The sequence below is a fragment of the Scleropages formosus genome, chromosome 6 (genome assembly GCF_900964775.1).
Source record: "Scleropages formosus chromosome 6, fSclFor1.1, whole genome shotgun sequence".
Classification (NCBI taxonomy): Eukaryota; Metazoa; Chordata; class Actinopteri; order Osteoglossiformes; family Osteoglossidae; genus Scleropages; species Scleropages formosus.
In genome coordinates this window covers 22,399,174-22,410,491 of record NC_041811.1, presented here as the reverse complement: position 1 = coordinate 22,410,491, position 11,318 = coordinate 22,399,174, and positions in this window count along the sequence as shown.

Here is an 11,318-nt window from a genome sequence, read left to right as displayed (position 1 = left end):
GACCATCACTATAGGGTTCATGTACTTTCAAGCAGCACTCTATGAGGCCAACAAAGAATATTAAAGGCTCACAATAGTGATACCGTATGTTTTAATTTCAGCATCTTTAAAAAAACCCACTTGTGAACGCTGTTCAAGGGTTGCACACACACACACACTGTCTGGAGTAGCTTGTTCCAAGCAGGGTTGCAGCAACCTAGAGTCTAACCTGGCAGCAGAGGAGACACCCAAGACAGGATAGCACTCCATCAGAAGGCACCCCAAGCAGGGCTTGAACCCCAGACCCAACAAAGAGCAGGCACAGGTGAAACCCACTGTACTGCTGTGCTACTGCACCACCTCCCACCCCCTTCAAGCATTGCACTTCTCTCATTTCTATAGTTAATAATATGTTTTACTGTGACGAATCAGCCACTTTGCTGAACCAGCTGATAATATTTTGGTTGAAAGTCCATCTTGTTAAACATTACATTGTCTGCAGCTTATCATTTCCCTGTGATCTAGTCATAGTTTTAAAAAACCAAGCTTTGACAATGTCTTAGACTACAGTCCACAGAAAATTTTGGCACATTTACACAACTGAAACCCCATGTAGCCAGTGAATAGAGGATCTTAATAGGTGCATCATATTTGTGCTTAATATTCATTTGGCAGGTTCATCACAGCATTGCTTTTATGTTTTTTCAGTAAACACATATTTTTAAAAAGCAATTGTGTACATTGCAAAGTAAATGCTGGATGGTGTTTCTTGCTGACACTGAAATAACATTTGGCTCAGTACGTCATTTTTTCAGAAAGTTAAAGATTCATTAGTGGGGAAGCAAAATCCTGCATAACATGATTAAAGTGCTGAAAATTGCACAGCCTCAACGATACGTCAGCACAGTCTTGGTGTATCTCAGGGTGGGATACAAGAACTGGCAAGAACTTTCCTTTCACGAGGACAAACATGGTAATTAAAACAGATGTGAGTCAAATAGCACTAGTCAGTATACAGTATATCTGTTGATTCAGTTACTAGTTATTTTTCAAATCAGTGTTTTAAGTTTAAAATCATAATTTGAACAGGTTCTATTTGTGTTTATATATCATGTGAATGTGAAACCAGCACAATGACATGTGAGCTAATGCAGTAATAGAGAATATGGCACTGGGTGGGGCAAACTCGATAAACTGTTCTCCAAGGCCTGGCCTGTGCACATTCTCCCCAATAAAGAGAACAAGCTGTCTTTAATGACGCAGCTCAGGCTTGTGTAAGACAGCTGATCTGAGGCTGAAAAAATGTAGAAGCTGCAAGGACATGCACTGCGTGAGGGTTGTACGTTTCGCGCTTGGGCTTTGTGTGACTGTTTACGTTTCTTTTCTTTTCCCAAAAATTTTGTAATGAAGATTAAATTGGTTTCAGTTGTAAATTCAACTACTTTATGTTAGTACTTTTTTTGTAATGATGTCCAGTATCTCTATTTGACACATGTAGCCACACCCATGCAAGACAAAGGTAACATTGAAATACCATTAAAGACACAATGTATAATTCCCCAAATATCCAGATACTGAAAATAACTGAAAACAACATTTTCATAACTTGCATCTGCTTTATTACATTTCTGCAGAATTTGCCTGCGAGTTAAAGTTTCCACTTTACACATTTTCACTCAGTAGCTCAAGCTGGAATAACAAATACAATAATAAGTTTCACCATGTTTTACATTAGTTCATCACTGAGGTGAGAAGACTGACATTTGGCTAACAAGCTATCTAAATGAAGCTTGAGGTGCATCTAAATATTTTCCTCCAGAAGATTCATAAGGCAGCACCCGATCAAGTACAACTGGCCCAAGGTGTACAGATTGTCACACATGCTCTCCTGTTGACCAGCTGTTTTTTGGAGACAAATTATTATTTTGAAACGCATGAACAACTTTAAGATACCTGTCATTTCTAGTCTCGAAAAGGAATTTAATTTTACTTTGCATTTTGCAGTGTCAAATTTTGTTTTTCCACTGCCTGGGTGTTGCGTTTGCATATTGTAGCCTTAATTTTGTTGCAAGTTTTGGCGCTCATGTTCAAGCAAGGTTTAATTTTAAAAACAACCAATGATTTGAACATATAATTGGCAAATACTAAGTCCAAGGTAACATTCACAAACTTTTCTCTAACTTACACATTTATGGAACAGCATATTTTTGTTAATTGGATCAGTTCATTTATTCACTTAGCAGACATTTTTCTCCAAAGCAAATTACCATGGATACTATGTAGTGTTATCAGCCCACACACCTTATTCATCAAGGGGACTTACATTGCTAGATACACAGCTTATAACAGGTCACTCATCAATGAAACACACTCGCTCTGTCACTCACACACTATGGGGGAACCTGAACAGTATGTCTTTGGACTCAGGGAGAAGAGGTAGACTCCACACAGACTGAGTGGGGATCAAACCCACCTCCTCTCGTACCCCCCAGATGCTGTCAGATAGTAGTGCTATTCACTGTGCCACCACACCACCTGCACTTTGTGGTAAATACCTCGGTTAAGGGTACTGCAGTAGGACTTGAAGTTCACATTGTAAGACAGCTCAAATTATGATGTTAGCTGCTGCTTTACTTGCTCTTAATTAAAAATACATACAACTTAATTGATTTACAGAATGAAAAATTATGAAATTACTATGAAATAGTTATAAAGTATTAAATACTGAAAACGTATATTTCAGCCAGGTCTGAAAATATCACTTATTTGACTAATTGTATGATATTCTTCATCATTAATACTGTTCGCTAAAGTTAGAGTCAGAGTCGTTTGTCATTTGCACAGTTACGCTGGGTACACTGGGCATTGAAATGCTTGTGACGAGGTTCGTATAAGATGTAAACAGACATAAACAACTACATATTTGAACAAACACGTATTTAGACAAGGATGTACTGATAATAAGTAAGGCAGTATAAATAGCAAGTACAAATAAATACAAGTACAATTAATAGCAGTGAATACTGAGTAGTAATGCCCAGGGGTCTGGAAGAGGCAGTAATATAGTGTCAGTAATAAAGTGTCGCAGTTTGACATGATGCCAGAGGAGATGCCAAACCTCTTAAGCCTCCGCAGGAAGTAGAGATGCTGACGGGCTGCCCTTACTACTGTGTCTGTGTGGAGGCTCCAGGAGAGATCCTCGGAGATGTGCGCACCCAGGAACTTGTAACTCTTAACTCTCTCCACCTCCACCCCACTGATGTGGATAGGAGCGTGACCCTCCTCTCTGCGACTTCCTGAAATCCACAGTCATCTCCTTGGTCTTGCTGACATTCAGAGAGAGATTGTTGTCATCACATCATGTTGAAAGTGCTCTGCCCTCCTCGCTGTAGGATGTCTCGTCACCGTTGGTGATGAGTCCTAGGATTGTTGTGTTGTCAGCAAACTTGAAGATGATGTTGGAGCTGTGCCTAACAGAGCAGTCATAGGTGAACAGGGAGTCCAAGAGGGGGCTGAGCACACATCGCTGTGGGGCACCACTACTGAGTGTGAATGTGGAGGATGTGTGGCTGCCAGTCCTGACCACCTGGTGTCTACCTGTCAGGAAGTCCAAGATCCAGTTACACAGGTGACTGTTAAGACCCAGATCCTTCAGCTTGGCTATGAGTGTGGTAGGGATGATGGTATTGAATGCAGAGCTATAATCAATGAGCAGCATCCGCATGTAGGTGTCTCTTTCTTCCAGGTGTTCCAGGGCAGAGTGCATGGCCATCGCGATGGTGTCATCAGTGTATCTGTTAGAGCGGTAGCAAACTGGTATGGGTCCAAGGTGTCTGGTAGAGAAGAGCAGATGTGGGATTTGACGAGACGCTCAAAGCGCTTCATGATGACTGATGTCAGTGCTACAGGGCTACAGTGCTAAAGTCGTATTTTAATCTGAAATAACCATATGCACTTCTCACTAAATAATTATCCCACGGTATTACATGCACTATCTTCCAGAGAGGTACAGTTTGTGTGTTTCTGCAGAAAGCCAGTGGCGCAAGTGCTCTCACACCATTGGTGGTGCTGTGGCCTGCAGTAACATTGTTCTTTTACCCTCAGATGTTTACAGTTTGAAATGAGCCATTGTAAAAGAAAGTGTGCAGCATCTCCCTCTTCACTTCTGTCCTTCCAGCAGTTTCCTCAGGGCCGCTTCCAACATCCATCTAACAGCAGGGGGCACCATGGGACCATGACATGACAAGGGGAAAACTCCATCCAAAACTACGTCCAAATTTCATCATTGATGTAAAGTAACAACACTGCAATATAAAGTGAAAAACAAATCAGAAATGAAGAGGAAAAAAAAAAAAAAATCGGGGAAGAATTCAGGCAAGGTGTTTTATGCCCTTGTCAGTGTTGATGTATTTTGGATGGGGGGACAACTCTTGAAGCAGCTCTACTCCCTCCATCTCCAGTAATTCTGCGGTGAACCAGTCTTGGACCCAGCTTATTCAGAAGAAAATAATAAAAGGTGAAACTAATTCCAAGGCAGCAGGACTTCTGAAGCCCTGCTTGGGTTTTGTTTCCCTGAGAGCCAGTGAGAGGGTCAGCGCGTCCAGACGGCCTGATGAAAAGGCTTCCCTCCCCAGGCTGTGATTGCTGATGATGGCCCAGTCGGGTTCTGCTCGCAGGTTAATTAAAGAGCCACCACCAGGAGCCCGTGTCAATCTGGCGACGCCTACGATTGTGCCGGAAATGAACAAAAGGTGGAGAGACCGAGCGACACAAAGCAACTTGTCCATCAAAGGGGACGATGGCAGCTGTACATCCTCAGCGCTCCCTCTGTTTTATCAGGCTACACACACTGCAGAAAGAGAGAGAGTCACCCTCCCACCCCCAAACCTCCCCACCCCGTCATATGTCTTCAGGCTCATTAATGGGGACCTTCATCCTGCCTTTGTCACTAACAAAATTTCATTCCTTCCCTGCTCATAAGGCCCTATCTGCAGGTATGCAGGGTGTGAGAAAATTACCTCTGACAGCTGTGGCTGCATTGTTTTCAGTCTAGTGGGTTATTGATTAAGTGAAATGTACCAGCAGGCAGCAGGGTAGCACTAGTTGTGGGGGGGGATACAGAAAAATGAGTCTTTCGTCATCTCTACTTATGGATCCCTAATGCTACAGCTCCCTAGAGAATGGCTGTGCGATCACATTGCACAGTGCTGTCTTCCTCCGCACACCCTGGTCGTTGTCTTTTAAAGGCAATATTTTACTGCCAGATCCCCAGTGCCACTTGCCCTTTTCCCAGAAGGCCTCAGCAGTGAGTGCTCTGCATTTATCAGGGTCTGTACTAGTGTCTGTCCCATGCTACAGCTCATTACAGGATAGGATGTCCCTTTGGGAGTCAAATCATAGTAGTGGCAGATGCAAAGGTGATGCATGTACTGAGTCCAGATCTGAACAAATCAATGGTGAACTGGTACCGAAACCCTCACTGGCTAGACTGAACCCGTATCTAGAGCAGAACCAATGTGGAAAGTTGTAACTGCATAATGCAGTTGACATTTTAATCAGTTCTGCCAGATAGTTCTCTGTTCAAATTAACTGTGAAGCCTACAGCACATAGACAGGTTAGAAAAAAAAAAAAAAAAAAAATCCACTTTCCTTGACCCATTATAGAACACAGAGCTCTTCAAAAGAGGCCTTGGACTGTTAATGTGTAATTCTGAAATTGTGAACATTCTGATATGACAGAAAACAGTGGCAGCCCACAGGTTTTTCATTTCCTACCAGATACATCCATCTCAGATAAAATGTCTTCAGCTACTGTGTGTAAGAGTAACCCAACTCTAGGAGATTAAAATTTTGGAAGATCTTAATGTGATACGGGAGATATGCTGAATACCGTACATACAGGGCAGCAGATATGTTACACATGCATTCCAGGCATATTCCCAGTAAGACAACAGCAATTTCCCGATCTCTAATCTAATTTTGCCACCTTTTCACTGCATGTCAATTAATATTTATGTTTTGCTTTTAAATGGCCTCAAATCACTGTGTTTCACATTAGGTCATTATTAAAACAGAACTGTTTGGGTGCTGATAACCTTTACAGTGCTGTGTAATTAAAACACTTGATGATGCTCTTTCAATGAACCTTTGGAGAGGGAAGAAAAAATTTAATGGGTACCTTTCAATGCCACGCATGGAGAAATCGATGCAAATTAATGTGACTGCTTTGCTGTCGATGATAAGAAAATCACCTGTGATAGAAGCAGGCTTCCAGTCTGCAAAAAGGACTGAATCACAGCCACAGGTTGGGTTTTGGACACAAGACCATGCAAGTGTACAAACAGAAGGAACATTTAAAAACAAGCCCAGGGTTTCCTTAGAGGTGGCTGCTATAGACAGAAAGGGATGGCTCCTAAATAGAACAAAAAAGGTTTTGAATGTTAGAAATACAAAATGTATGCGCATGCACACACACACACACACACACACACACACACACACACACACACACACACACACACAGGCTGAAGCCGCTTATCCCGAGCAGGGTCGCAGCGAGCTGAAGCCTAACCCAGCAACACAGGGCGTAAAGCTGGAGGGGGAGGGGACACACCCACAATGTCACAAGGCACCCCAAGCAGGATTCGAATCCTAGACCCGCCAGAGAACTGGACTTGGCCAAGCCCGCTGTGCCACCACACACCCCCCAAATACAATAGAAAGAAATTCAAATACATAAAATACTAAATGAAATAACTATGTACCAAAAAGAGTGCGCTGTAAGCAAGACAGTTTTGATATAAAATTGGAACAAATTAAAATTATAAATTTTAATAAAATTGCTGGAGGATGCAAGTCACTCGATGTAGAGCTTTTTATATTCATTCCTCTTAACATTTAGTAGTGGTATGTCAAATGCTTGACTTTGGAATTACAACAAAGATCTTCAGCCAATGTATCAAACAGTTATGGCCCAGTGCTGGTTTCACATGCATATGCAACTCTTAGTGCCAGTTGGAATTATCGAATTTGACATACAGGGAGCAGTCTGATTTTAAAAGGTTAAATACCATATATTACAATATTACAGATTTAAATTAACAACAGTACAGAACTGGGTCACTACAGAGACAGAATTGCTATCCTGGAGATGCAAATATACTGGTCCCTACAGATGAAAGCAAACACAGCACAAGAGCAAAACGATACGTTTCATTAAAGTGGTTATTTAACACTATTTAAGAGGTTCAGGAAAAGTGACCAAATCTTAAAAAAATTCATTAGAATTATGATGCAAGCCAAATTTTAACTTTTATAGTAGACTCCAGGTCATGGTGACATCCCACCTGGACTACTACAACTCTCATCTGGCCTTCTAGCTAGTCCCATCAAACCTCTACAGCTGATACACATCACTACTGCATGAGTTGCGTTTGACCTGTCTAAGCGTTCCTGCGTATCTCCTGTCTTTCTGCTCTAGCTTCCTAGAGCTACCTGGATCAAATTCAAGACTCTGGTTATGGCCTACAAAAGCATAAATAGAACTGCTCCCAGATCAAAGTCAAAGTGGCTTTATTGTCATTTCAACCATATACAACTGGTACAGTGTACAGAGAAACGAAACAATGTTCGTCCAGGACCATGGTGCTATATAAAACACAGAGCTACTTACTCTGTTTTATACTACATAAAGTTCATGTGTGCAAACAGTGCAAGACAGTACTGTAATTACTAAACAAGATAATAGGCACCATAAAGGACAGTTCAGCACTGACCAGAATGCAGTTCTAGTGCGGAGTAAAGTGCAGAAGATACACACGCACACACATTTTCAGAACCGCTTGTCCCATACAGGGGCGCGGGGAACCAGAGCCTACCCGGCAACACAGGGCATAAGGCCGGAGGGGGCACACCCAGGACGGGACGCCAGTCCGTCATAAGGCACCCCAAGCGGGACTTGAACCCCAGACCCACTGGAGAGCAGGACCTGGTCCAACCCACTGCGCCACTGCGTGCAGAAGATACAATATATAGTAATAATAAATGCTCTAAGTGTAAATATACTAATTAGCAGCAAAACAACACAACTGGTCAGTACAGCATTTTGTTTACAGTGTTTCTGCAGCAATTTAAGAAAGACAAGTGCAACAATTGCAAAGGGAATGGAATGGTGTTCAGTTGAGTATGGGTGTGTGTGCATGCATGTATGTGTGTGTGGGTTGGTCTCAGACCAGTCCCTGGGTATTGAGGACTCTGATGGCCTGGGGGGAAAAAAGTGTTCCACAATCTGGTTATGAAGGCTCAAATGCTTTGGTACCCTTTTCCAGATGGCAGGAGGGTAAAGAGTATGTGTGAGGGGTGCATGGCTTTGCGGTTGCAGCAGTGGTGTAAATGTTCATGATAGAGGGAAGAGAGACCCTGATGATCTTTTCAGCTATCCTCACAGGGTTTTGCCTTCCAAATCAGTGCAGTTCCAAAACCAGGCAGTGATGCAGCTGTTCAGGATGCTCTTGATAGTCCCTCTGTAGAATACGGTGAAGATGGGGGGTGGGAGATGGGCTTTCCTCAACCTTTGCAGAAAGTAAAGATGCTACTGGACTTTTTTTTGGCTATGGAGCTCGTGTTGAGGGACCAGGAGAGGTTCTCCACCAGGTGAACACCAAGGAATTTGGTGCTCTTGATGATCTCCAACGAGGAGCTGTTGATGTTCAGTGGAGAGTCTTCGCTCGTTACTCTCCTGAAGTCAACAACCAGCTCTTGTTTTGTCCATGTTCAGGGACAGGTTGTTGGCTCTGTATGAGTCTGTATGCTGACTCGTCATTCTTGCTGATGAGACCCACAATGGTCGTGTAGTCGATGAATTTGATGTGGTTCGAGCTGTGCGTTGCTGCACAGTCATGAGTCAGCAGAATGAACAGCAGTGGACTGAGCACACAATCCTGGCGGGCCCCAGTGCTCAGTGTGGTGGTGTTGGAGATGCTGCTCCTGATCCAGACTGACTGAGGTCTTCCAATCAGGAAGTCTAGGGTCCAGTTGCAGAGGGAGCTTTTCAGGCCCAGCAGGCTCAAGCTTTCCAATCAGGTGCTGTGGAATGATTGTATTGAATGCTGAACTGAAGTTTCAGAACAGCATTCAAACGTACATGTCCTTTCTGTCCTGGTGGGAGAGGGCCAGACGGAGTTTGGTGGCGATGGTGTCGTCTGTTGAGCGCTTGGGATGATAGTGAACTGCAGGGGGGTCCAGTGAGGGGGGCAGCAGGGTCTTAATGTGCCTCATGACGAGCCTCTCGAAGCACTTCATGACGATGGGTGCGAGTGCCATGGGACAGTAGTCGTTCAGGCAGGACACTGAAGACTTCTTCAGCATGGGGATGATGGTGGTAGCCTTGAAGCACGTTGGAACGATAGTCCTGTTCAGGGAGATGTTGAAGATGTCAGTGAGAACATCTGCTAGCTGGTCTGCACATCCTCTGAGTACTCTGCCAGGAATGTTGTCTGGTCCAGCAGTCTTCTGTGGGTTGACTCTGCGTAGAGTTTTACTCACGTCAGCCGTGGTAAGACGCAGCACCTGGACATTGGGAGGAGGGGTAGTCTTCTTTGCTGTCAGTCACATCATTCTGCACTTCAAACCGAGCGCAGAAGTTGTTCAGTGCATCTGGAAGGGAGGCATCACTGTCACAGGCAGGTGATCTTGTCCAGTGGTTGGCGATTGCCTAGACGCCCTTCCACGTGCACCGCATGTCGCCGCTGTTCTGGAAGTGGCTGTGGATTCTCTGGGCGTGTGCGTGCTTTGCCTCTCCGATGGCCCAGGACAGTTTGGCCCTTGCTGTTCTCAGGGCCGTCTTGTCACCTGCTCTGAAAGCAGAGTCTCAGCTCCACAGCAGCGCATGCACGTTTGCAGTCATGCGTGGCTTCTGGTTGGAGTGTGTAGTGATAGTCTTGGAGACAGTGACTTCCTCGATGCACTTTCTGATATCTACAAGACCTGATCATCTGCTACACCCAACCAGACCGCTACGCTCCTCCACCTCTGCCTGCTTTGTGGTCCCATGCACAAAAGGTGCAAAAATAAAAGCATGAAGATTCTCAGCTCTGGCACCAATGTGGTGGAATGACCTCTCCTTCTCACTCATGACTGCTGAATCTAAGTCTACATTTAAAGAGGGTCTTAAAACTCACCTCTTCTGGACTTCTCTCATGATCTCTTAAATTTACGTAATCTGTATGTGTTCATGCTCTTTAATTTTGAGATCATAACTGTTGAATAACAGATAAACTTTCACAGTTACTCCTGTAATATAAATGTTATTTAAAAAATATAGGAATGTGATTAGGAATTGTTGATTATTTGGGTAAAGATTTATGCAGCTACTCGTGTTACGTACATTGGTTCATATGGTGGAAAGTAACTAGCTGTGCTTTAGAATCACACGTCTGCATCTAAGTCTCTGATTATGTAATGCACACATTGCATTTTCTGTGAGATGTACATCAGTTTGGATAAAGGAGTCTGTTATTGAATAAATGTAAATGTGATATAAAGTTAGACACTGAGTCAACCACATATTTGTACTGCTAGTGTAGTCTAAAGCAAAGTTAAATTTTTTGCCAGGTATGTAAAAGTCACATGTTTTTGCAGCTTTTTTCAAAAACAGAGTTCAGGTTGTGGTTTAAAAGAGGGAGATGATCAAACTTTTGGTTAAAGATATTTTGAATAGTTGAATAAACAGATTTCAGCTATCACATTCCCAGGATACATGAATGAAAATCCCATGAACATCCTGGAATTTGAAACACAGGTCAGATGTCCCTGGATATATTCTATGAATACTTACTAGATCAAGTTCTATGACTGAACTTCAAATTTTGTTTGTGGATGCTGATTGTAAGACTTTACCATATACAGAAACCATGCATTTCATCAACACTAACAGACAAGTCAAGGTCATTCTTGTTAAAACATATTGAGCAGAGATTGTACACTGAAACAACCTGGAAAAATAATCTTTTCCCCACTTTAGTTAACACTATCCATAATCTATTCTCCTCTACCATAAAATATCTCAATTGTAAAGGCTTATAGATACTGTAGCAATATTAGATTTGCCAAGGTTATTTCTGAGATGTTCAAGGCTTGTCACCACAGACATCTGTAGCTACATTTCTCTTCACAAATCCCTTCAACAACTATGAATAAGTAATTTTTAATATTAACTTTAAGAAGAGGTAACTTGAATGGCTGAAGTCATGTCATACGCAACCCTACTAAAGACATCTTTTCCTTTATTCCAGTGCTTCAAAAGACAAAGATTCAAAATTGGATGTAACTCTGAAGCATAC